At 43.2% G+C, this 23515-nt stretch overlaps 1 protein-coding gene and 1 pseudogene across 12 annotated transcripts in view; one reads left to right on the plus strand and one right to left on the minus strand.

Annotated features, from left to right (window-relative positions):
* Positions 1-23515, minus strand: part of PARD3 (par-3 family cell polarity regulator) — a 683059-nt gene that overhangs the window by 448682 nt on the left and 210862 nt on the right. The gene's annotated exons all lie outside the window — the stretch shown is intronic.
* Positions 21904-23515, plus strand: part of LOC142827427 (E3 SUMO-protein ligase ZBED1-like) — a 54881-nt pseudogene continuing 53269 nt past the window's right edge.

Here is a 23515-nt window from a genome sequence, read left to right on the forward strand (position 1 = left end):
CCACTGGAAAGGGATTAAGAAAATCCATCTCCATAACCAGTTATGGAGAGGACATTTTTATTAATGGTCTACACAGAGAAATAAAGGATAGAAGATCAAGAAGAATAAGCTACTCTCAATCTTAGAAGAAACCTCTTCCAGGTAAGACTTTAAGAATGTCTTTGGACCTGTGCAGGAAAGCTTGCACTGACTTTTATCCATGACAAACCCAATTTAAACAACAAAAAAGACTTGCATCTCCAGTCCGTCGTTCAAAACACTATATTCACTGTTACCTACAAAGAACTTTCAGTTCCTTAACAGAGTAACAGAAAATGCATCTGAATACATACTCATCCCATATAACTGCATCAAGCTCCAGAACACAAGCCAGACTGCAGGAACAGGTTGGTCATTCTACCTTGGCAGAATAACATGACAGAGTGCACATTTAACTGATAAAATCATTATACTTCACACACACAAAATGCTTTAAAGTAGGTATAATAAGGAACACAACATTCTTTGGGACTTGAACGTTTTCATCTGCATCCTCAAGCTAAAAATAACCACTTTCTGTTAAAGACTCAACAGATTCTGTAATATCACTGAACAATATGCATACCACCATGTAACTGGCACACAAGCTAGGTTTAAATTCAAAGGAAAGGCCCCTGGATCTGGCCTCACTCTACTGTGAGATATTGAAAGTTTTATGGCAACTTTGTTTTTATTTTTTAAAAGATGCCTAAATGATTAAATATGAAAATGCACCAATCACTACAGTAGCTTTCGTCCAAGTTATTTTAGTGTTAATTTTCCCAACTGGAGCAGTATTAGAGCAAAGCTTGGCTTTATCTGTCATCTTTAGGTTTCCTAGTTAATCCCCTGAGATGAGTGGTACAGGTAATCATCTCTCAGAGCAATGGTTTAAACTTACTTGAAGACTAAGAAAAACAACACTGCATGTATTTACACTCTGCTCACATTTTTAACACTATCTTCATAAACATGAGGGCTCAAAAATCATTTTAAATGGAAGCTGAGAATCTTTTCACAGGCATAGTGGATGCTGTGGCACATGCCACTGAGTACATGGGATTCTGCCTATGTGCTCTCTAGGAAAGCAGGGAGCAAAAAAACCCATAGAAAAATGGCGCAGGGGCGGCAATGAGAACACAGACAGTTACACTGTCCCATGTCCTGCACCACTGATTTCTCTTACTTCATTCTAAATACAAATGGCAGGTGTGCATCATGGCAGGAAGTACTAGAATCAGAGAACGGGTTTTTTTTGCTGCTTGTTCGTCCTCCTCCTCTTCCTACAACACCCAAGAGAAGAACAAAATTATGTAACACTGGAGCATCCAAAATTATGTAACACTGGAACAACCAGCTGTGCTAACAGGGTCAGTGGTATTTTAGGAGTGCACATGTGTAGAGAAGGCATGTGTTGGCACACAGGGCCCCAAAGTCTACAGTTTAACTGTCATCCCAACCTAGATGGAACTATAATGTGGGAAAAGGAGACACTCCCAAATTCCTTCCTTTCTGAGAAGCTACAGCAATTATAGTTGAATAAGGGAACACACAGATTCTAAGAAAGTTTCCCTTCACGCTTGCCTTGTTTCCTGGGATAAGCTAATGTGAGTGCATAAGAGCACTTTCTAAGTCATTTTTATATATACATATACACACGCCTACCTTATGGGATATAGTTAAAATTTTGTTTGCCAGAGTATTAGATTTGGCTCCTTTTATGAGACACTGAATACTCCTCTTCCATCTATTCTTCGCTACAGCTTCTTCCACTGAGTGACAGCAATTAAGTAATGAAATTTCCATTTTAAGAAACGACAAACATAATATCCATTAAAGATGGTGTTATCCAGGTGGAGAAAAGAACAGCATTTTAGTTTTCAGAATTATGCAAAATACAGATTGTAAGGTACAGTAAAAGGAACAGTAAAACTTCACAACTATGTAAAGAAAACAAGCTAGAGGGGATTACTGGATATAAATCTGGAAACAATAATTCTACTTGGGTATAACTCTGGAAATGAAAAAGCAAGGAATTTTGGTTATGCTGTAATAAACCTAAATATTGCACTAAAGCAGGGCTACTCAACTTTGGAAGCCCTGGGGGCCATAATGATACAGCACATGCCAAGGGGAGCAACTTAAGTGTGGCTGAATTTACATGCAAATATATATGCACACTGACAGGCATAAATACAAAGTTTAAGACAAGACTAAACAACACACCCAGGTGGAAGAAGTGGATGAGGCTTTTTTTAAAACAACTAACAATATCATCTAAAGCCCAAGATTTGGTGGTGATGGGGGACTTCAACTATTCAGACATATGTTGGGAAAATAACACAGCAGGGCACAGACAATCCAATAAGCTCTTGAACTGCATTGGAGACAACTTTTGATTTCAGAAGGTTGAGAAAGCTACCAGGAAGGAAGCTGTTCTAGATTTGTTCCTAACAAATAGGGAGGAACTGGCTGAGAATTTGAAAGTGGAAGGCAGCTTGGGTGAAAGTGATCATGAAATCATAGAGTTCACAATTCTAAGGAAGGGTAGAAGGGAGAACAGCAAAATAGAGACAATGGATTTCAGGAAGGCGGATTTTGGTAAGCTCAGAGAGCTGATAGGCAAGGTTTCATGGGAATCAAGACTGAGGGGAAAAACAGCCGAGGAGAGTTGGCAGTTTTTCAAAGGGACATTATTAAGGGCCCAAAAGCAAGATATTCCGATGTGTTGGAAAGATAGAAAATATGGCAAAAGACCACCTTGGCTTAACCACGAGATGATCTAAAAATAAAAAAGAAGCCATATAAAAAATGGAAACTAGGACAAATTACAAAGGAAGAATAAAGGAAAACAACACAGGAATGCAGGGGCAAGATTAGAAAGGTAAGGGCACAAAATGAGCTCAAACTAGCTACAGGAATACAGGGAAACAAGAAGACTTTTTATAAATACATTAGAAGCAAGAGGAAGACCAAGGACAGAGTAGGCCCACTGCTAAGTGAGGAGGGAGAAACAGTAACAGGAAACTTGGAAATGGCAGAAATGCTTAATGACTTCTTTGTTTCGGTCTTCACAGAGAAGTCTAAAGGAATGCCTAAAATAGGGAATGCTAGTGGGAAGTGGGTAGGTTTAGAAGATAAAATTTAAAAAGAACAAGTTAAAAATCATCTAGAAATGTTAGATGCCCGCAAGTCACCAGGGCCTGATGAAATGCATCCTAGAATACTCAAGTAACTGATAGCGGAGGTATCTGAGCCTCTCGCTATAATCTCTGGAAAATCATGGGAGACAGGAGACATTCCAGAAGACTGGAAAAGGGTAAATATAGTGCCCATTTATAAAAAGGGAAATAAGAACAACCCAGGAAACTACAGACCAGTTAGTTTAACTTCTGTGCCAGGGAAGATAATGGAGCAGGTAATTAAGGAAATCATCTGTGAACACTTAGAATCATAGAATACTAGGACTGGAAGGGACCTGGAGGTGTCCTTGAGTCCAGTCCTCTGCCCCCATGGCAGGACCAAATACTGTCTAGACCATTTAACCTACTCTTAAATATCTCCAGAGATGGGGATTCGACAACCTCCCTGGGCAATTTATTCCAGTGTTTAACTACCCTGATAGTTAGGAACTTTTTCCTATTGTCTAACCTAAACCTCCCTTGCTGCAGTTTAAGCCCATTGCTTCTGTTCTATCCTCAGATGCGAAGATGAACACGTTTTCTCCCTCCTCCTTATGACACCCTTTTAGATACCTGAAAATGGCTATCATGTCCCCCCTCAATCCTCTCTTTTCTAAACTAAACAATTCCAATTCTTTCAGCCTTCCTTCATAGGTCATGTTCTCGCGACCTTTAATCATTTTCATTGTTCTTCTCTGGACCCTCTCCAATTTCTCCGCATCTTTCTTGAAATGCGGTGCCCAGAACTGGACACAATACTCCAATTGAGGCCTAACCAGCGCAGAGTAGAGCGGAAGAATGACTTCTCGTGTCTTGCTCACAACACACCTGTTAATGCATCCCAGAATCATGTTTGCTTTCTTTGCAACAGCATCACACTGCTGACTCATTTAGCTTGTGGTCCACTATGATCCCTAGATCCCTTTCTGCTATACTCTTTCCTAGACAGTCGCTTCCCATTGGCTGTGTCTACGTTGGCATCCCTTTCCGGAAAAGGGATGCTAATGAGACACTTTGGAATTGCAAATCCACGGGGGATTTAAATATCCCCCGCGGCATTTGCATTTACATGGCTGCCGCTTTTGTCCGGCTCGGGGTTTTTGCAGGAGAAAAGCGCCAGTGTAGACGCGATTCTCCGGAAAATAAGCCCTTTTCCGGAAGAACCCTTATTCCTTGAAAGTAGGAATAAGGGATCTTCCGGAAAAGGGCTTTTTTTCCGGAGAATCGCGTCTACACTGGCGCTTTTCTCCGGCACAAACCCCGAGCCGTAAAAAAGCGGCAGCCATGTAAATGCAAATGCCGCGGGGGATATTTAAATCCCCCGTGGATTTGCAATTCCGAAGTGTCTCATTAGCATCCCTTTTCCGGAAAGGGATGCCAATGTAGACACAGCCATTGTGTATGTGTGAAACTGATTGTTCCTTCCCCGTGCTCATTTTGTATTTGTCTTTATTAAACTTCATCCTGTTTACCTCAGACCATTTCTCCAATTTGTCCAGATAATTTTAATTATGACCCTATCCTCCACAACCCCTCCCAGCTACTTTTTTGTTTTGGATCCCACTGCAAGTCATCTGTTGAACCCCGCATAAACCCAAACCGCACACCGGGCCGTATGCGGCCCATGGACCTTGTGTTGAGTAGCCCTGCACTAAAGGTATGTACGTGCCAGACAAAAAATAACTGTTCTTTCAAACGTATCTGTGTAACACAGGGGTGGTCAATAATTTTTTAATTTTAGACATGGTTGCGATTTGCACCGGAAGGAGTGTGGCCTTGGGCAGAAGAGATGGGACCAAGAAACTTTGCGTGGTCTCCCCCTTTTCCCACCCCACCCCACCACGCCCCCGAGATCCTGATTAGCCAGTGGGTGGAGGAACATGCAAAGTCTATGCCACATCCCTCATTCCTGGTAGGGAGGGGGGAGGAGACTTCACGTACTTCCCCCTCCTCAGGTCTCAATTAGCCTGAGGATGGAGGAGCAGCAGAGTGGCCACAAGCCAGATAAAAGGGCTTGGTGGGCTGGATCCACCCATGGAGGCTGTCTTGCCCACCCCTGGTGTAACACATTTCCATTGACCAAAAGTGCAAGATTTCTTATAGGAACATTAGTTGCAAATTTCATTTAAGAAAATAGATAAAACGCTAACTACCTACCTAAAATAAAATTAGGGTCGATAAGAGAAGCTTAGTGCTTTGGTTACTATAAACTAAATAGTGACCAAAGCAAGAAGTCCCAACATAGAGTATAAGAATTCGTTGTTGATATGTTTTAAGTTCATTTCAGCTATCACAGTGTGATGTTCTCCGGCTAATCCAATTAGCATCATTAGGATTGTGTGTAAATATTTCTAAAACATGTTAGCAATTAGAATATTTTCTAAAGGTATCTAAAAAAACACAAGAAGAGATTTTCAGTAAAATATCAGAAGATAACTATGCTATTAGAACATAAAAATAGTTTTCATGAGAGAGCACAACATTATATAACGGGCTTTACTGCACATAAAAGCACAAAATGCAAACATGACATGTATACCTTATTTCCGCTAAGCATACTACCATTATTGTTTATTTTCAAAGCTCTTCAGTTTGAGACTATTCTGTAGTGTTAATGAAGTGATGATGGCAAATATCTAATGGGTAAGCTAAACTGTAAACACTTTAAAATGCAATTAATCCAAGCTTCTATCCCTACAGTTAAATTCTAATCTGACTGAATTGTTAAATAAAAGAGTAAAACTAGACTATGAAACTATAAGGATTAAACAGCTTTCCACTTTTTTACTTAGAGAATTGAAAAGGATCCTTGAGTTTCCTGGAGTCTGAAAAAAAGTAGAAAAATAATCTCATTCGCTAAGATGACAGAAGTGTAAAATAGCCTGTCCAGGGCTTCCCCCCAAAAAAGCCCTGTTAAAACTACCGTGTACTTCAGCATTACTGTTTAAAATTGGATATGGTGCCATAAATGTACACAGTATTTAACAAGGTGTGAAAAAAAAGTGACCTAAAAATTGAAAAGAGCCTCATAACAAAATTTCATTTTCTGAGGCTACATTAGGTTTACCAATTTCTTAATCACACAAAACCAAACAGCCTTGCCCCACACCATGCTCTGCCCCTTCTCCAAGCCTCTGGCCCTGTCCCCACCTTTTTCCCAAGGCCATGCCACTGCTCACTCCATCTCCCACCCTGTTGCACACTCTTCCCCGTGCTCATCCACTTGCTCGTTTTCACCAGGCTCAAGAGTTCAGGGTGGGGAGAGGGTTCTGGGCTGGGGCAGGTATTGGCATGCAGGGGAAATTGCAGACTCTGGGAGAGAATTTGGGTGCAGGAGGCAGTTCAGGGCTCAGACAGGAATGTTGGATGGTACTCGGGGCTAGATCAGGGGGTCAGAGAGAGAGGGAGGGGATGCAAGCTCGGGGAGGAAGTTTAGGTGCAGAAGGATAGAGCCCTGAAAATCTGGGGATATAGATGCAGACATGCACAGCTCATTTTTGCAGAAACAAATGCGGATGTTGATTTAGTTTTTGTATCGAGACTCCTGAAAATGTGTGGATATCCGCTTTATATACACAGCTCATTTTTGCAGATAGGGATGGGGATACAAATTTTGTATCCACGCAAGGCTCTACAGAAGGACCCTAAGGCTTGGAGCTGAGGTACAGAATGAGGGTACACCACAGCGGGCTGGAGGACTTGCTCCAGTGGCCTGGAGCAGCTCCTCAGCCCACCCCTTCTTTAACTGGTTAACCAGTTAAACCAGTGGTCCCCAACCTTTTCAGGTTGGCGGGCGCCAGGGGGCGTGGCCGTTCGCCTGCCGGGCGCCAGGGGGCGGGGACACTTGCCCGCCCAGGGGCGGCCCCCCCCCAGCCGCATGCCCAGGGGCGGGGCACCCCATAGCCACGGGGCCGGGCCCCCACCATAGCCGCGTGCCTGGCGCCGGCGCCCCCCCCCCGTAAGCGCAGCGCACCCGGGGCCGGTGCCCCCCCCGTAAGCGCCGCGGGGCCGGGGCCAGGGCACGCACGGCGCCCCCGGGGGCAGGGCCAAGGCCGGCGCCAGAGCCGGCAAGGGCACGCGCGCTGCTCCCGGGGGCGGGGCCAAGGCCGGCGCCGGAGCTGGCAAGGGTACGCGCGGCGCCCCCGGGACCGGCCATGCGCCCGGGGCTGGCACCTGCCAGCCCAGATTGCTCCGCGGGCGCATGTAAAGAGCCCGGCGGGCGCCATGGCGCCCGCGGGCACCGGGTTGGGGACCACGGAGTTAAACACTAAATGGGATTTTACATCCCTAGCCCGAATGCTTAATGTTAAGAAGTAAGAAAAACCTGTTTTCTTTTCTCTTCCCTCCCTACAAGCCAGCTGGATATTGAGCAATGGGTCTTCCCTACTCTAAGCCCACTCCTAATCTCACACAGAACTTCCCAACCACTGGGAAGAGAAAGGGTCTTTCAATCACACTCCTATAGAAACGATGTCATATTCTCTACTCTCTCCATGTTAATAACTCTAGTGCTGCCCCTGCAGCCACCCATAGATTCTTAACAGCTTTGCTGCTGCCCAGTAGCAACAAAGCAACCAACCACTGATACAGCTACCCACAGCTAGAAACAGAGGCAATGGCACTTGACTGATCTGTTAACAGACCAAAGACAACATCTTCATCCATTTACACATAATTCACATAAAGTACATTATCTATGAAAACATCATGGCTAGAAAATTAATTTTATATATATAAAAATTAAGACAAATTCTTGCCAAAATTAATGGGTACATCCCCTCACTCTTTCGAGCAAAAAACCTCATTCTTCTTAAGGAGAGTAGAAAAGTGGTTTAGAAGCATGACATTTAAGGTAAGGAATGCCTAGATAAATTGTACATACGAAAAGATGCCACATTAAGCCAGCAGTCCTTATGATGTACACATGATTTTGCATACACATTGTAGAACAGAGGACCTCGAAACTGTTAGGGTGGCATGAAGCAATATTTGAAGGGTGCAGCTCCTGAGCTAACCCCAAGGAGAGTGTCACCCAATTCCACTTCTGGCCCTGGCCCCCAGGAGCAAAGGCTCTGCCCCAACCCAAACTGTGGCCCCCAGTCTCAGCCCCTTTAGCCCCCATGGGAGGAGGCGTCAATGGGGCTAAGCAGTGGGTGTAAGCTAAAAACTGAGTACCACAGCTATAGAAATTACTGTGAAATGACAGAAAAGGAATGGGAGGGGAGTGACAAATAAAAGAGACTTTAATGTATATGGAAAGCTGGGAAATATGCAAAGAAAAGATTACTAAAACATAGAAAAACTGAAGCTCCAAAGGGAGATCCTGAAAAGGGGTTAGCTGGGGAGTTGGTAACAACTATCTCTCTGGACTCAGAATATTTTTAAATGCTGTTCTGTAAGAAATGGAGCAATTGTCTATTCTCATCCAAAATGATCGATGTAGTCTTTAACATTCTGCAGTTTTATTAACTTGGGGAATGGTTGTGAGATTTCAACAGTAAGTGCACATTTTTCTAATGTAGTTATGAAGGAATCCAGCTGTCCAAAACTTTGCAAGAAAAGAAGGAAAAACTACTCCTGAAACTGTGGTTCTGGATTAGAGGGGCTCAGTTCTGACAGAAGACTTTAGGTTTCCATCAAATAAATAACATATTTTAAATGGCTCACCACTTTCACTGAGAAGGATAAACAGAAATGAGCAAATGGGTGAAATCCAGGTTACTTCTCTCCTCTGGTCTCAGAAAAGTAGTAGTTGACACAATTTAAAAAAGTTACAGATGCCAGCAACTTTTCCAAATCTCCAGATCTTTCTAGAAGACATGTTATCCTGCAACTAATCAGAATGGTATCTCTTTCAAATCTGAGAAAGACAACTGCTATTGCTTCCCACTGAGTCAAGATATATTATTAAACTGCCAACTTCAGGAAAAAAAACACTACAATCATCTTAATTTTCTCAGTGAACAAGACAGAAAAATTCACAGACGCAGGGTACTCACAAAGTCCTCCTTCCTTGTATACTTTCTACCTCAATGAAGGATTCTAATAACCTTCAGCTAAACATAGGATTCAGTAAAGAGAATAAAATTTGAGAATAGAAAACTGATTTATTCTGATTCACAATAAATATAGTAATATCTGTATTACTGGCTTTGGTAACATATTAACTAAAATGTTTTTTCTTCCCTCATATATATTTTATTGCTACTTCTGCATGGAAATAAGATGTCCAGCTATTTTGTTGAACAGCATGAAAGACTTGGTTCATTTCACAGTTCATAGGTACTTTGGTATCCTCTATTGAAATGCTATTTGCTACTTATGAACACCACCACACTTCAGTCATTCAGTAGTATTTATTAAGGCTCTGTTTACATCATCGGATCAATCAACAATGCTAGCGTCAATTTAGTGGATCTGGTGAAGAACTTCTATTTTATAGCAGAAAAAGTGCTTTATCTGAGGAAACTGAAAAGGGCATTCTATGTCGATGAATCCAATTACATGAGGGGGTAGGGCTGGGGAGGACTCCTGCACAACCACCACATTAGCATATCTTAAAATAAAAATTAATTCTTAAAACTAACAGAAACATATGAAAATAATTACCATCGATTTCAAAACGAGAAGTATGACAGCATTTATACCTCAGCAGGGTATGATATCGAGCAGGGGTGGGCAATAATTTTTTGTAGGGGGCCACTCCAAGATTTTGAGAAGTGGTGAAGGGACGCACTTTTCCATGAAAGAGATGAGAGGTCTAGAGTGGAGGTTGGATGCAGAAGGGTGTACAGGGTAAAGGAATGGAGTGCAGGAGACAGTGTGAGGTCTGAGAAGGAGTTTGGGTGAAGGAGGGGATTGTGATCTGGGTCAGGAGATTGGGATGTAGGGTCAGGGAGGGAGTATGGGTGCAGGAGAGGATTCTACCGTGGGGGAGGGGCTCTAGGAGGAGATGCGAAGTCAGGGGACTGGGGTGCAGGGTCTGGGAGGGTGTTTGGGTGTAAGAGAGGATTCTGGCCTGGGGGAGGAGTGTAGGAGGATGTACAGGGTCTGGGAAGGAGTTGTGATCTGGGGCAGGAGGGTGCAGAGGCTTTTGGAGGTGACCTGGGGGAGGGAGTTGGGATGCGGAAGGGGCAGCGGTGCCAGAGCAGGCTCTGGCTGGGAGGCGCTTACGTAAGCTAGCAGCCTGGCAGCACCCCCAAGGCAGGCTGGGCTTCCTGCCTGCTGTAGCCCCAGATCACTTTGTGGGCCAGATCCTGCCCCCAAGCATATGTTGCCCAGCCCTGATATGGAGTGGTCAGTAGGAGTCCTGGAACGCAAACTGCATGCCAATTGTTTACCAATGTTGCATTCAAAAGAACTTGAGAGCAAAGGGAATTCCACCAACCTCATGCTAAGGAGTAAACATTGAAGAGAGAGAGAACACTGCAAGAACAGCTGAATAAAAGTTTATTGATTAGCAACCCGGATTCTGGCATTTGTCCTCAATGTAGCTTTTGCTTCAAGGCAGCATCCACAAACAAAAGTTCTGTACTGAGAACTTTTAACAGTCTCTGTTCCAAATGTCATCTCACAAAAAGTTGTGACTCAGTTCCCTGTGTATCAAACATCGTCATCTTTCTATTTTGTCACTTCATGCGTATATTCCTCTTTTAGTATGAATTGGAGAAACAGAGGGTTACCGTCCATCATTACACAGCACCAACTCTGCTATTATAAAAGAAAACGGCAAGTCAAAGAAACAATTATTACTGCTCAAAAAAAACTAACAAGCGCGACTTTAAAGAACGATGCACTTCACGTATCTATATATCTGCTAGCAGACAAATCGCAATCATTACTATAAATTGTTATTCTATAGTTTAATAGAGTTACTCATCCAACAAAAAAAGTGCAGATAAACAAAAAAGAATGAGTCCCATGATGGTAATGTAATTTGACCTTGCTCACTTAATGAGACAGAAAAAGCGCATATAATACGCAACACTTCAAAGGCAAACATTGCTTCTGTTTCTCAAAGCAGAAAAATACAATGGATATGGATGGCATTTACAAGTGATCCTATGATCCACAAGATCATGTAATTTTACATGATCTACAAAAGTGGGATTTTATACTGATTCAACCAAGAAGCGTTTTTTTAATAAGTCATTTCTTAGTTCATGCATTTTTCAGGAAGTCTACAAATAATTTCATTTTATCTTTTTTTTGTTAGTAGGAGTTTAGGTTATATACAACTAATACAGTAAAGTGATTACTCCATTAGTGTGCATCATTATTGCAGAATGTCTTATTAAAACAATGATTTCTTGGCTTCTCTAAAGAAAAAAGGAAAAATTAAATTTGCAGAGCTGTAAAATAAATGAAGCCTGAAATCTACAACTATTAAACACCAACAATATGATGGGCTGCAAACTCCCAATTATCTTTTGTTCCCAGAAGGGTGGAAATGTCCAACAAGCTTCCATGGTGGCAAAGGAAAAGCAGCACTTATGCACAATGTGCCAAAATTCACTAATTACATATGGTCATATATCATTTAGGGCAATGATTTTCAACTTGTGGTCCAAGACCACTAAGGGTATGCAGATTCTGTCTAAGATTTTCCAATGGGTGAGCACCTCCATTTGAAAAAAAATTTAGGGGTCCACAAATGAAAAAAAAGGTGTAAAGCCTCTGGTTTAGGGGACAGACAGTATTTTAAAAAGAAAACTGTATATGATTTGGAATACATACTACACAAGGTACTCAGTGTGCTACCATTATAGGATAATGAGTCTTGTGGATAAGGGAGAAGCGGTGGATGTGGCATACCTAGACTTTAGTAAGGCATTTTATATAGTCTCACATGATCTTCTTATCAATAAACTAGGCAAATACAATTTAGATGGAGCTACTATGAGGTGGGTGCATAACTAGCTGGATAACCATTCTCAGAGAGTAGTTATTAACAGTTCACTATCCTGCTGGAAGTACGTAACAAGTGAGGTTACCCAAGGGTCTGTTTTGGACCGGTTCTGGTCAATATCTTCATCAATAATTTAGATATTGACATAGAGAATATGCTTATTAAGTTTGCAGATGATACGGAAGGGGTAGCAAGTGCTTTGGAGGATAATTCAAAATGATCTGGACAAACTGGAGAAATGGTCTGAGGTAAATAGCATGAAGTTTAATAAGGACAAATGCAAAGTACTCCACTCAGGAAGCAACAATCAGTTTCTCACACACAGAATGGGAAGTGACTGTCTAGGAAGGAGTACTGCAGAAAGGGATCTAGCAGTCATAGTGGTCCACAAGTTGAATATGAGCCAACAGAGTGATGCTGTGACAAAAAAAGCAAACATGATTCTGTGATGCATTAACAGGAATGTTGTAAACAAGACTTGAGAAGTCATTCTTCCACTCTACACTGTGCTGATCAGGCTTCAATTTGAGTACTGTGTCCAGTTCTGGATACCATATTTCAAGAAAAATATAGAGAAACTGGAGAAGGTCCAAGAGCAACAAGAATGATTAAAGGTCGAGAGAACATTACTTATGAAGGAAGACTGAAAGAATTGGGCTTGTTTAATTTGGAAAGCAGAAGACTAAAAGGGGACATGATAGCAGTCTTCAGGTATCTAAAAGGATGTCACAAGAAAGACGGAGAAAAATTGTTCTCCTGGGCCTCTGAGGATAGAACAAGAAGCAATGGACTTAACCTGCAGCAAGGGAGGTTTTAGGTTGAGCATTAGGGAAAACATCCTAACTTTCATGGTGGTTAAATACTGGAATAAGTTGCCTAGGGAGGTTGTGGAATCTCCATCTCTGGAGATATTTAGGAGCAGGTTAGATAAACATCTATCAGGGATGGTCAGATGGTACTGGGTCCTGCCATGAGGACAGGGGGACTGGACTTCATGACCTCTCGAGGTCCCTTCCAGTTCTAATGTTCTATGATTTTATGATTACCTGGTTATGCCATTGCCATTCTTCCTCCCATTATCTTTGTCTGTCTGCCTTGTATAGCCTGCAAACCATTTTTCTGCCGAAAAATGTCAACTTATGGAGGCTAGTTGGCTAGTCTCACCACCAATGTTCCCTCTCATTTTTTCCACCCATGTGCAGAATACATTTTGTTACATGTAACCCTGCACCCTCAGACTGGAGTAGACAGTCTGTCTCAAGTTTCTGCTGGACTGCTGGCTTGGAGCCACATAGGTAAGCGCCTTCTAGCCAGAGCCTGCCTCTGGCACCCCAACCCCTCTTTTTTCTCCCAGGCCACACCCAAACCCTCCATATCCCTTTTTCCAGGTCACAACTCCCTCCCAGACCTGCACTCCCTCCTACATCCATCTCCCAAGCCAGAATCCTCTCCTGCACCCATACTGCCTTCTTTACCCTGTACCCCATTCCCTTACCTCAGGACACCACTCATACTCTCTGCACCCCCTTCATCCACTTCACAACTCCCTCCCAGACCTTGTACCTCCTCTTAGAGTCCCTCCCCTGACCAGAATCCTCTCCTGCACCCATACCTCTTCCTGGACTGTGCACCTCAAGCTCCTGCTGCAGATCACATCCCCCTCCTTCACTCAAACTCCCTCTCAAACCCCACACCTCCTCCCGAACCCCAGTTCCCTACACCATACTCCCTTCTGCACTCAACCTCCATCCCAGACCCCACAGCCCCTCCATAGAAGCACAACCCTTCCTTGACCACTTGTCAAAATCTTGGCGTACCCCCCCCCCCCATTAAAAATTGCTTACCCCGGGTTACACAATTATTAAATTAAATTATATCCAACATCCGCAATAACTACCTATGCTACAGCACAGCTTCATGGGCTTGTCTAGACCACATGCTGCTCAGACATCTGACCTCTCTCTCCACTCTTGATGCCAGATTTACATTTCAACTGTAAATTAGAGGAGAAAAAACTTGACTGCCACACACTCTGAAATCCATCAAGAAAATCAGCTACAGTAAATATATTAAAGAATCCTTTAGTTCCTCTATGAATTCCATTCTATTACTTGCTTCCCTGCCAATATGGATTACACATAACACCAGTCCAAATAATACAGCATAAAGTTTGAAGTCCTTCTCTCCAGCGTGTGAGTGTCAAGGGAAGATTAGCTTTCTTCAGCAGTTCCAGAGGAACTCAGGTATTAGACTTCTTCCCGTAAGGTATTTCTCAGAGTTCACTTCAAGTCCACTACTCTCTAATATTAACCCTGCTGCTTTGAAATCTGTAGCAATACATTATGGCAAAAGAAGTGATTTGGTACCTGTGTACAAAGAGCTATATTATGACCTTTTCACTGTCATAATTATCAAGCAAGATTTTTAAATCCCTGGGTTTACTTGGTACAGAGAAGCAGCAATATGCTAACTTGTCATTGCAAGAGAAAGCTAGCTGATTTCCCCCTTCTAACATCTGCTCCTCAACAACAAACTTTCAGTAATCTACAGGGAGGTCTTGGCAACAACTGTGGGATCATAGTAATTGCTGCTTCCTCTCTATGAAAAGCTCATGTTCTGGCAGAATAGTGCAAAATATGCCTTTGCAAAGGTCACTACAACTCATGTTCCTTCTTCACTGCCATTCTTACATTCTTCAACCAGCTTTTCCCGATCACATGACATGAAGAAAATAGAAAGGCATAGTTTGCATTCATATTGCAACTGAAGATGTCCTACGTGTATTTCTTCTTCCCACTAATTCTCTCTCCATGCTGGAACCATCCTGGGGTCATCCTGTCACTTACTTCCTTTCCTTCAGTCATTAATCGCACAACCACTTGCAGTTATTTTTTGTAAAAGATAAGCTGTGTCTGTTTAAATCTCATTGTATTAACTTCAATAGAACTGATGTGCTCAGTGGAGGATCCATAGGAATTCTCACTAGCTCCTTGATGATATGGCCAGCAACAGGTAGAAAACACTGTACCCTTCCTTGCTCTTGCTCCCTTCCCCTAGCCAGACACCCTACTCCCAGCCTGCTTCTACACCCTACCTGCCATCTAGACCTTGCAACTTCTCCCTCTTCTGCCCCCACCTCCCTCCCAGATCCTGCACCTCATCCTTATCCCATTCTCTGGCAGCCCTGTCACACACACTGAACCCCTCATTTTTGTCTCCACCCGAGAACCTAAGGGAGCTCCATGAATCAACCAGAAAAGTAAATCTAACCTAGGAGAAGACCTGAACCTCAGTCATTCCTGTCCTTTCCCCTTGCCCTGTGGGGCTGGAACACCAGAGGAGTGAGTTTTCTCAGTTGGAGGCCACCTCGGTGATCATTGGTGGTTTGGGGAGTTCTTTTGCTTCTCACTTGTGTGGTCCCCGACTGATTTCTTTGTGTATCAATGGCCCCTGACCCAAAAAAAGTTCCCCACCCCTGCCATAAATAAAGAAAACATTGAAACCTTTTGTGTTGAACATAATTTATTTTATTTAAAGTGAAGTTTAATAAATAACGCCAATGTTTCTTAAACATTTTAAGACCGAGGAACACCAAACAATTTTTTTTTAATGCGGAACACCAAGCCCAAAAAAATAAAGGTTGCCTGCCCATTTAAGGGCGGCCATTTTGAACTCTGTTCTCCGCGGCACATCAGTGTGCCAAGGAACACAGTTTAAGAAACACTGAACTAACATGAGAAAATTAAAGTGCTTAATCTGTTTAATAATTTAAATAAATCCATTCTCCCTAGCTGCAGCACTAGAAAAACGGCTCAGGTGTAATTATGTAATTAACGGTGAGTTCCCACTAGCAACTGATGGTCCATAGAAAGGTTTACATTGAGCCAGTGGTCCACAGGCCAACAAGGTTGAGAATCACTGAAATAGAGGTACTCCGGGTCTCTCCTCCCGAGAGACTTCCCCAGGCTCCCTCTTGTTCTAGAAGAGCCCACAGAGAGATCGGGTCTGTTACCACTGAAGTGAAATCACTGTGTCACTCCGGTGTGGATGACAACTGACTTTTTTTGAGTTTTCCTTATGCAGGCAGTTGATGATTTACACAATGTGTTAAGATGCCACATGAAAACACTTGGTGCACCCACAGAGAGGCAGGTTGTGTGGTCTCTCTCCAAAGAGGCTTGTGTCATAGTGAACAAGCTCCCTGTGAGCTCTGTGAAGAGGTGAAATGTTTTGACTTCTAGCTTCAAGGGATTTGTTCTTCCGTTTTGGAGCTGCACGTTGCTTAGATTTGAATGGAGTTAGCTATGACAACACATTTCTGAGTTATTCTGACACAATGTGAAACCTGTGCTAAAGACCCCATGTCCAGTGAGAGAAAGTGCTGCTGTCAAAAGTAAATTCAAAGTTTCTCCAAATTTCTTCAAAAATCACCTCTTCCAGGCAACGGGGCTTTGACTGATTGGTCCCTTATATTTTGGAAGGATGACTAAATATTAACTGGATCTTCTTAGGTAATATCAACAGGTTGCTTTGGGCCCAATCCTAGCTTAAAATTAAATTGGATCAGGCCCTCTGTAAGCATGCTGGAAAGTGGTCTCATTTGGCAATTATTATTATTAGGTATTACTTACATAATAATTGCCATCATGGTATTGACATATATATTTCTCAGTAGCTTTACATATAAAATATCCCAGACCCATTTATCTCCATGAGCACTGTACCTTGTAAGCAGTGGTGGTGAGTGTTAGTGACATAGTCTTCTCCTCCTTGTAACTGTCATGGTTAGTTCAGTATTGTGGAGGCGGGGAAAAGGGGATTTGTGTGCAGCCATCTTAGGTTTGTCAGTAGCAGAGCAAGAGTTAGGCTAAGTCTATAGCCTAACAGCGCGAGAACTGTAAAAAGTGCTGCCTTTGCCTCTCGCCTCCATACGAAGATAAGAATGGAATGCTGACTCCAGTGAGAACCTTGAAGATAAAGCAGCATCTGGGAAGAACTAAGAGATAATTGTCTAGCCATTGTTGTATGTAATGGGAAAATATATATACTGCAGCTTTTACTGTTTGTAGTCGAAGAGCTGCCCAGGGAAAGAGGGGTGTCCCAGCTTCCCTTGCAATTGCACAAAAAAAATAAACTGTCTCTGACTTGTTTCTTACCAAACACAGAGTGAGGACTTGTTTTCTTCCACAATTTTGGTGTCGTGACTCGGATGGCAATGCCTGGCGGAGACAGCTGAATTACTACGGATCATCCCCCTTCAAACCCCAAGGCGCCAAACAAGAGGTAAAAGTCCTTTTGAAATCTCTACTGGGGGTCGAAAGAGGATTGCCCGTGGGCCGTCTGTTTCTCTTGGGCTCACGCCATCCAAACTTATTGAATCTGCAACAAGGTCAGACTCAGTGCGATGCTGGGGATTTGTTTTTGCCACCCCCAAATAAGGTTAGTGAACGTGGTGCTGGGGAAGTAGTTTTGCCGCCCGCAAATAAGGTTAAGTTAAAGCGGTTCTGAGGAATTTTTTGCCGTCCTCAAGTAGATTAAGTTCTAGAGGTTCTGGGGAATTTTTTTAGTGCTGCCCCCAAGCAGGGTTCTGGGGAAACTGTGGTACCCCAAATAAGGGAAAGGTTGTACTGAGTCCAGACATAAGGAACTAAGGTTAACGCGGTGCTGGGGAGATTGTTTGTTTTGCCGCCCCCAAATATGGTTATGGTTAAAGAGAGATGCATTTACATAAATGAATGAGTATGAATGTAATGAGTGAGGTGTGAATGCCGCAGAGCAGGCCTGAGACGTAAGCTGATTCCAGCAGCACCCGGGCCACCCCACGAAGGCGTCCTGAACGCAAGGGGGGGTCGCCCAAACCTCGTGACCCAGCAGATATATGAGGGAGTAACAACTCCCCTTATTTCATGAGCTGCTGATAAGGTCTGCCTCTCAAGACCCAGCATACCCCTTCTTTGGAATGTGTGGAGTTAGTTTCCTATCAGCCGTTAAGCGGACAAGATACTCCCCTGGGTAACTAAAATGGGTGGGGGTCAGTCTAAGAATATCCCCACACTGCCAAAGGGCACTCCTGTGTACCACATGTATGTGCATTATGGTCCTAGGACCTCCAGCCATACTAAGAAAGAATGCTTCCACCCTGGAGGGGGGTAAGACTGGACAATGGCCAAGCAAGAATGCCTCTAGCAAACAAAACAGCACACAGGGGTAGGAAAAAGCTGCCAAGCAACTCCAAGAGATTCACAAGCTCCTTGCTAGCAAATAGATAACAGCAGCCTCTCCAACTGGAACCGCAAGCAACCAAGGATGTTTCTTAACACAAGAGTGGGGGCCAGCCAGGCAAATATTAATAAACAGTCAAAACCTTCCCCTCACACGCTGTTATATTTGGCTCGAGGGCATGGGAAGAGGTAAATTAAAAGCCACCCTAAGTCAACCAGTAGAAATTGAAGATGTAATTACTAGAAGCTAAATCTGCCCTAACAAGGAGAGACATTCTGCAGCACAGAACTCCTTAGAGAGCATGGGGGAGTGATCCACCCCAGAGCCAGCAGCATAGATCAACCCTGCTACAGCTTGGCTGTTAGGTAAACTAAAAGCCCACCCTTCTTACTAAATTAATAATGGACAAAACCTGTGTCATTGGGGGAAAGCCATTTAGCAGGAATCAAGACAGACCATAAGAAGGAATTAAGCAATTGTTGTAATGTGAGAGGAGAAAACCTACTTTAAAAATGACTCCTTGGTTCTTGCAGCCTCTTTCAATAATCCAGTCAAAGAAACAATCAAATTTAAACATTTGGCTACAGACACTTTTGCTAAATCTACTAAAGGGGAATAAGGAATACTATTGACACTTGACTGGTTAACTGCATAAAAGAATGAAATCTATTACATTGTAAATTTGTAAATCTGCTTTGTAGGTTTCAAATGAATTGGTTTTATTTCGTTTTGGATAATGCCCTCTCACTTAAAACTGCAAACAGACAAAACACAAATTTACTAGTGCTGCTTATCTTGGGGCATTCAACCCGTAAGGTTAAATTTGCTCTCTAAGAAAACAAATTATTATTTTAAAACTCCAAGCTCGGGAACATCACTGTTGTCTCTGTTCAAGGCTGAGTTGATAATACTTTTTGGCTTGCTTTCAGATCCAAAGTTGTATGTGAATACAGGCTACTTGTCTATTTCAAAGGAATATAAAACCCAGTGACCCCCATAAGTAAGCCTGCAACATTGTATATGATTCTTTTCAGGAAAAGAAAATATTTTTGCTTGTTGGAATGGCAATTGGCAAACTCTTAGTACTAAGGAAAAATCACTATAGCAGTAAAGCCTCTCAGTACCACCCGTGAATAATTTGAAGCTTCACACATTAAAACCCTGATCTGCGGTACAAGAGGGAAACTGAGGCATGCCACCTTTAACTTAATACTTGAACAATGAAGTAATCCACTCAAGCCCTCTAAAGCTGGTGTGCAAAATAACAGCATACCACTTGGTAACATCAGGCTGATCAAAAAAAATCAGCAAGGACATCTGTAAAGGAAAAGTATTCTAAGATATAATGTGCCACCCCATGGGTGTAGAAATGTTGTCTTTGTCTTTCAGAATATCGGCAAGCGTTGTACCAGCTGAAAAGCAACTGAAGAAAATAACAACCATGGTTCCTTATCTGTCATAACATAATGTTGTTCTGTCTAAGTTTGTTTTGTGTTTTAATTAATATGTCTTGCAAATGTTTTTGTGTGTAGAATTTTTTTTTATGAAAGGATATTTTAAGTAAAGCAGAAGCGTGAATTTAAAGAAAACAAAATTAAAATTGGGCCCAATCAACTGGCAACTCTAAACTTAGTGAAAGGATAATGTTGGGCAATTGTTTAAGCTAGGAGAATATTAACAATGTCTCCACAGCTGAACAAAAAAGGAAGGTAGCCATAAGGCTGTTCCTGCTGCAGCTTCTGCTACTCCTATGGAACTGAAGAAAAGAAGCAGGGAGTGCACTATGTGAAAAGGCAGACCAGGAGTGGGTTTGCCCTCTCCACTGGGTTTGCTTTGCTTTAATTACCACACTAAAGAAATATTTAGCTTTTCAACTTGCATACTAACTATGAAAGTGGTTTGGCCAGAGATAACAAGAAATCTCTAAGCAAAACAAAACAGGCAAGCGGGACATCAGAATATTTGAATAAAGCCATACACAGATGCCCACAACAATGGGGAAACTAGTAACCCCACCAGTTCAATAATAGCCACTTGCCTTGCTACTCATTGGTGCCTGATGCCTTAAAAGACCACAAGAATCATGGAATTACACGGGTTCCCATTAATCATTAAAACATCCTGGAACCACGATGTTCCCCCATTCGAGAAACAGTGATTCCAGTCAATGTAACTAGCCTTCAAGTCACATACATAGAACAAATACACACTAATAGCGATGGGGAATACACGCCTTGGGCCGCTCCTCATTCACACATAATTATTTTTCTTATTGTAACAACACGGACACTACAAGGACAAAGAATACACAGTTCTCTGTGGTAGAGTTTGTATGGGATATTGTGGGGAAAGAAGCCAAACACTAACATCAGGCCATTGAAGTTGGACTTACTGACTCCCACTGGGGCTTACCGCTTAAAGCCCAGAAAAAGGTAACCTCTGAGGCGTGGCAATCATTTATTAAACAATGGCCATCGCTAACTTGCCCTCATTTGGACATTATTAACCAGGTCCACAAGGACAAAAATAGAACTTCCCGAATGTGCATCATGCTCCTGTCCCAGACCAGGGTTGCTAATGATAGGACCAGTGTTGCCAGTCCTCACCTCGGTGATGTTCCACACTTACAGGTTGAGGTCCGCATTGCCCTAAAGGGTATAGGCCAGCAGTGCACCAGATTGGCTAATCAAATTGGCAAGCGCCTGATGCGGCAACAAGGGGGCATAGCAGATACCATCGCAGACTGGTTTGGGCCTGGAAACTCTGTCAGTAATATCCAAAGCCCATGGATGCCTAGACACCAGCCAAGCCAACTGATTAATCCCACGTAGTTTGAAGGATTTGTCCAGCTCTGTGTGCACTTCACTAGACGTAACCAGATATGTGGAGCAGACACTAAATTAAAGGAATTAATTGGATTGTTAATTAATGAGACTAAATTAAAGGAATTAAAAGACCAGTGTTGGAGAATAAGGCAAGCTTTAGCCACTACTACCCAGGGAATAGTAACCAATCTATTGGATGGCTGAGTTCATCCAGCCCTTACAGAGGTGGTGAGTCCCCATTTCCCCCATACCCGTCTATGGGGGAAATGGGGAAGTAGAGAATCTGTGAGGACCCAGAGGCCCACCTGGACAGGCCATATTATAACCTTTTGCCTCTCGGCCTCTCTGGGGATTCCCCACTCACAGTGAGCCAGAATGGTAACCTCCCTGCCTATACCAAAGAAGGGGCATATAGTTAGAGTCAAGGGCATTGCTTATTCTGAAGGTGTGGGGGCCTCCCTATACCCCAGGGACTGTTGCACCCACTCTAATAAGGAAATCTTATGTACCTGCCCATATAACATCATGACAAAACTGTCTAGGTTTGAAGTGATTGTCACAGAGAAACAAATGCACACCGAGCTAGTCCAAATGAACGGTACCTACTGGTGTTTGACTACCCAGACAGACTACTCCATTGAACTAAATGGAAGGTCCTGCCCCTCTACAATATCTATTCATGTGCATAACGGTCCCTTGCAGGGTGATCCTGACTGTTGACGGGAGGTGACTCTACCACACTTCGGCAATGACGGGTAATCTAACATGGGATCCTGAGTGGCATGGGGGAAGTAAGTACCTAGAGGAGGGTCTGCTGGCCCTGCAGGAAAATATCGAGGCATTGGTGGCTGATGCCCGAAGGCATATCGGGATTGGCCATCTGAGGTACACACAGATAGGGCGAACCGTAGGCCATGCCAAAACACACCACTCTGCAGCACTCAACCAGGCAGCAGAGGTCAAATATATAATCATAGGCAGTGCCATTACTGGTGATGAAATACTTTGGGGAAGGATTTGGATAGTGTTTTGCCAAATTATGTGGGGAGTTCTGATTGTAACATTTATAATAGTGCTGATGCTATACTGGCACTTCCCAGGTTAGAGAACCCTAAGGTCAAGAGGAAGGAACTGTAGGGGTAAACGGAGGCAGTCCATGGTATCTTGCTGAGAACTTTCAACTCAAATCCTAAATTTGAGACAGGACTGGAAATACAGCACAAGCATCTAAATTGACCCTGGTTTCCCTGGCAACCACATTCCAAGGTCCTTATCAGAGTGGCTGGTAACAAAATATTCCCAGAAATAACCTTGGACCCAAAGGAGCCAGCTGGCTTTTAGCTCAGAGGGTAGAGGCTCCTATACTCCACTTCAGAGATCCCATGTTCAAATCCGCCCGGTGGTGGTTACAAGTGGGGGCTCATCCAGTAGTATAGGAGCCTCTACCCTCTGAGCTAAAAGCCAGCTGGCTCCTTTGGGTCCAAGCTTATTTTCTTCCACAGTATTGTCATTCTGGCTTGTGGAAACAGAGGACATGATAATTTTGCAGTAATGTCAAAAAATGCTGTTGCAATATATCTCATTAGGGATGTAAATTTGCATTAATCAATTAACCAGTTATTGTTAGGTCACACTGGGGCTGCCACTGGCTCCCAACTCTCTCCAGACCAGCCCTGCCCACACCAAGCTGGACTCCCCCAGGTTTCCCAGAGACAGAGGTTACTCCAGAGAAGAGCAACCTCTGTCTGCAGCAGGCCCTCTGCAGGGCTGGAGTAGCCCCCTTCCTGAAGCAGGTGGGGAGTTGCTCCAGCCTCCTCTGATTACCAGTTAATTGGAACCAGTAAGCATCATCCATTAAGAGGACTATGGAAGTTGTCCCATGAAATTGTGGGATAGTTCTGGATGATTCCCAGGATCTGAGTCAATGGGGCTGCATCTACTCTACAAAAGAATAGGTCTTAGATCATGGATCTCATCTTGAATTGAGGTTGGACCCCTAGCACTGCACTGTCATGGGACCCTAGATCTGAACTCTGGGTTAATGCAACTGCAGTATAGTTACATGGGAAGCTTCTATGGGGCCCAAACCCCTCCCTATTGGTAGAGGATAGTGGGGGGAGTTCTTAGAGGCGGCACATGACACCCTTTACTTCCGGTCATTTGTTCATCTTGACCCGGAAGTACTACCCAGAGCTGGGACTTCCTGTGACAGGTGGGCAGAATCTAAGGGGTAAGGGTTGTGGGCAGTGGTTTCAGAGGGCGTAACTAAGGTATCCCTATTATTGGTTCAGATCATATGGTCACCATATTAGAGGATCACTGGGCCAGAAAATGGTTACCTCTTTGTAGGAAGCAATCAG

Source organism: Pelodiscus sinensis, chromosome 2 (genome assembly GCF_052426305.1).
Source record: "Pelodiscus sinensis isolate ZL-2025 chromosome 2, ASM5242630v1, whole genome shotgun sequence".
NCBI lineage: Eukaryota > Metazoa > Chordata > Testudines > Trionychidae > Pelodiscus > Pelodiscus sinensis.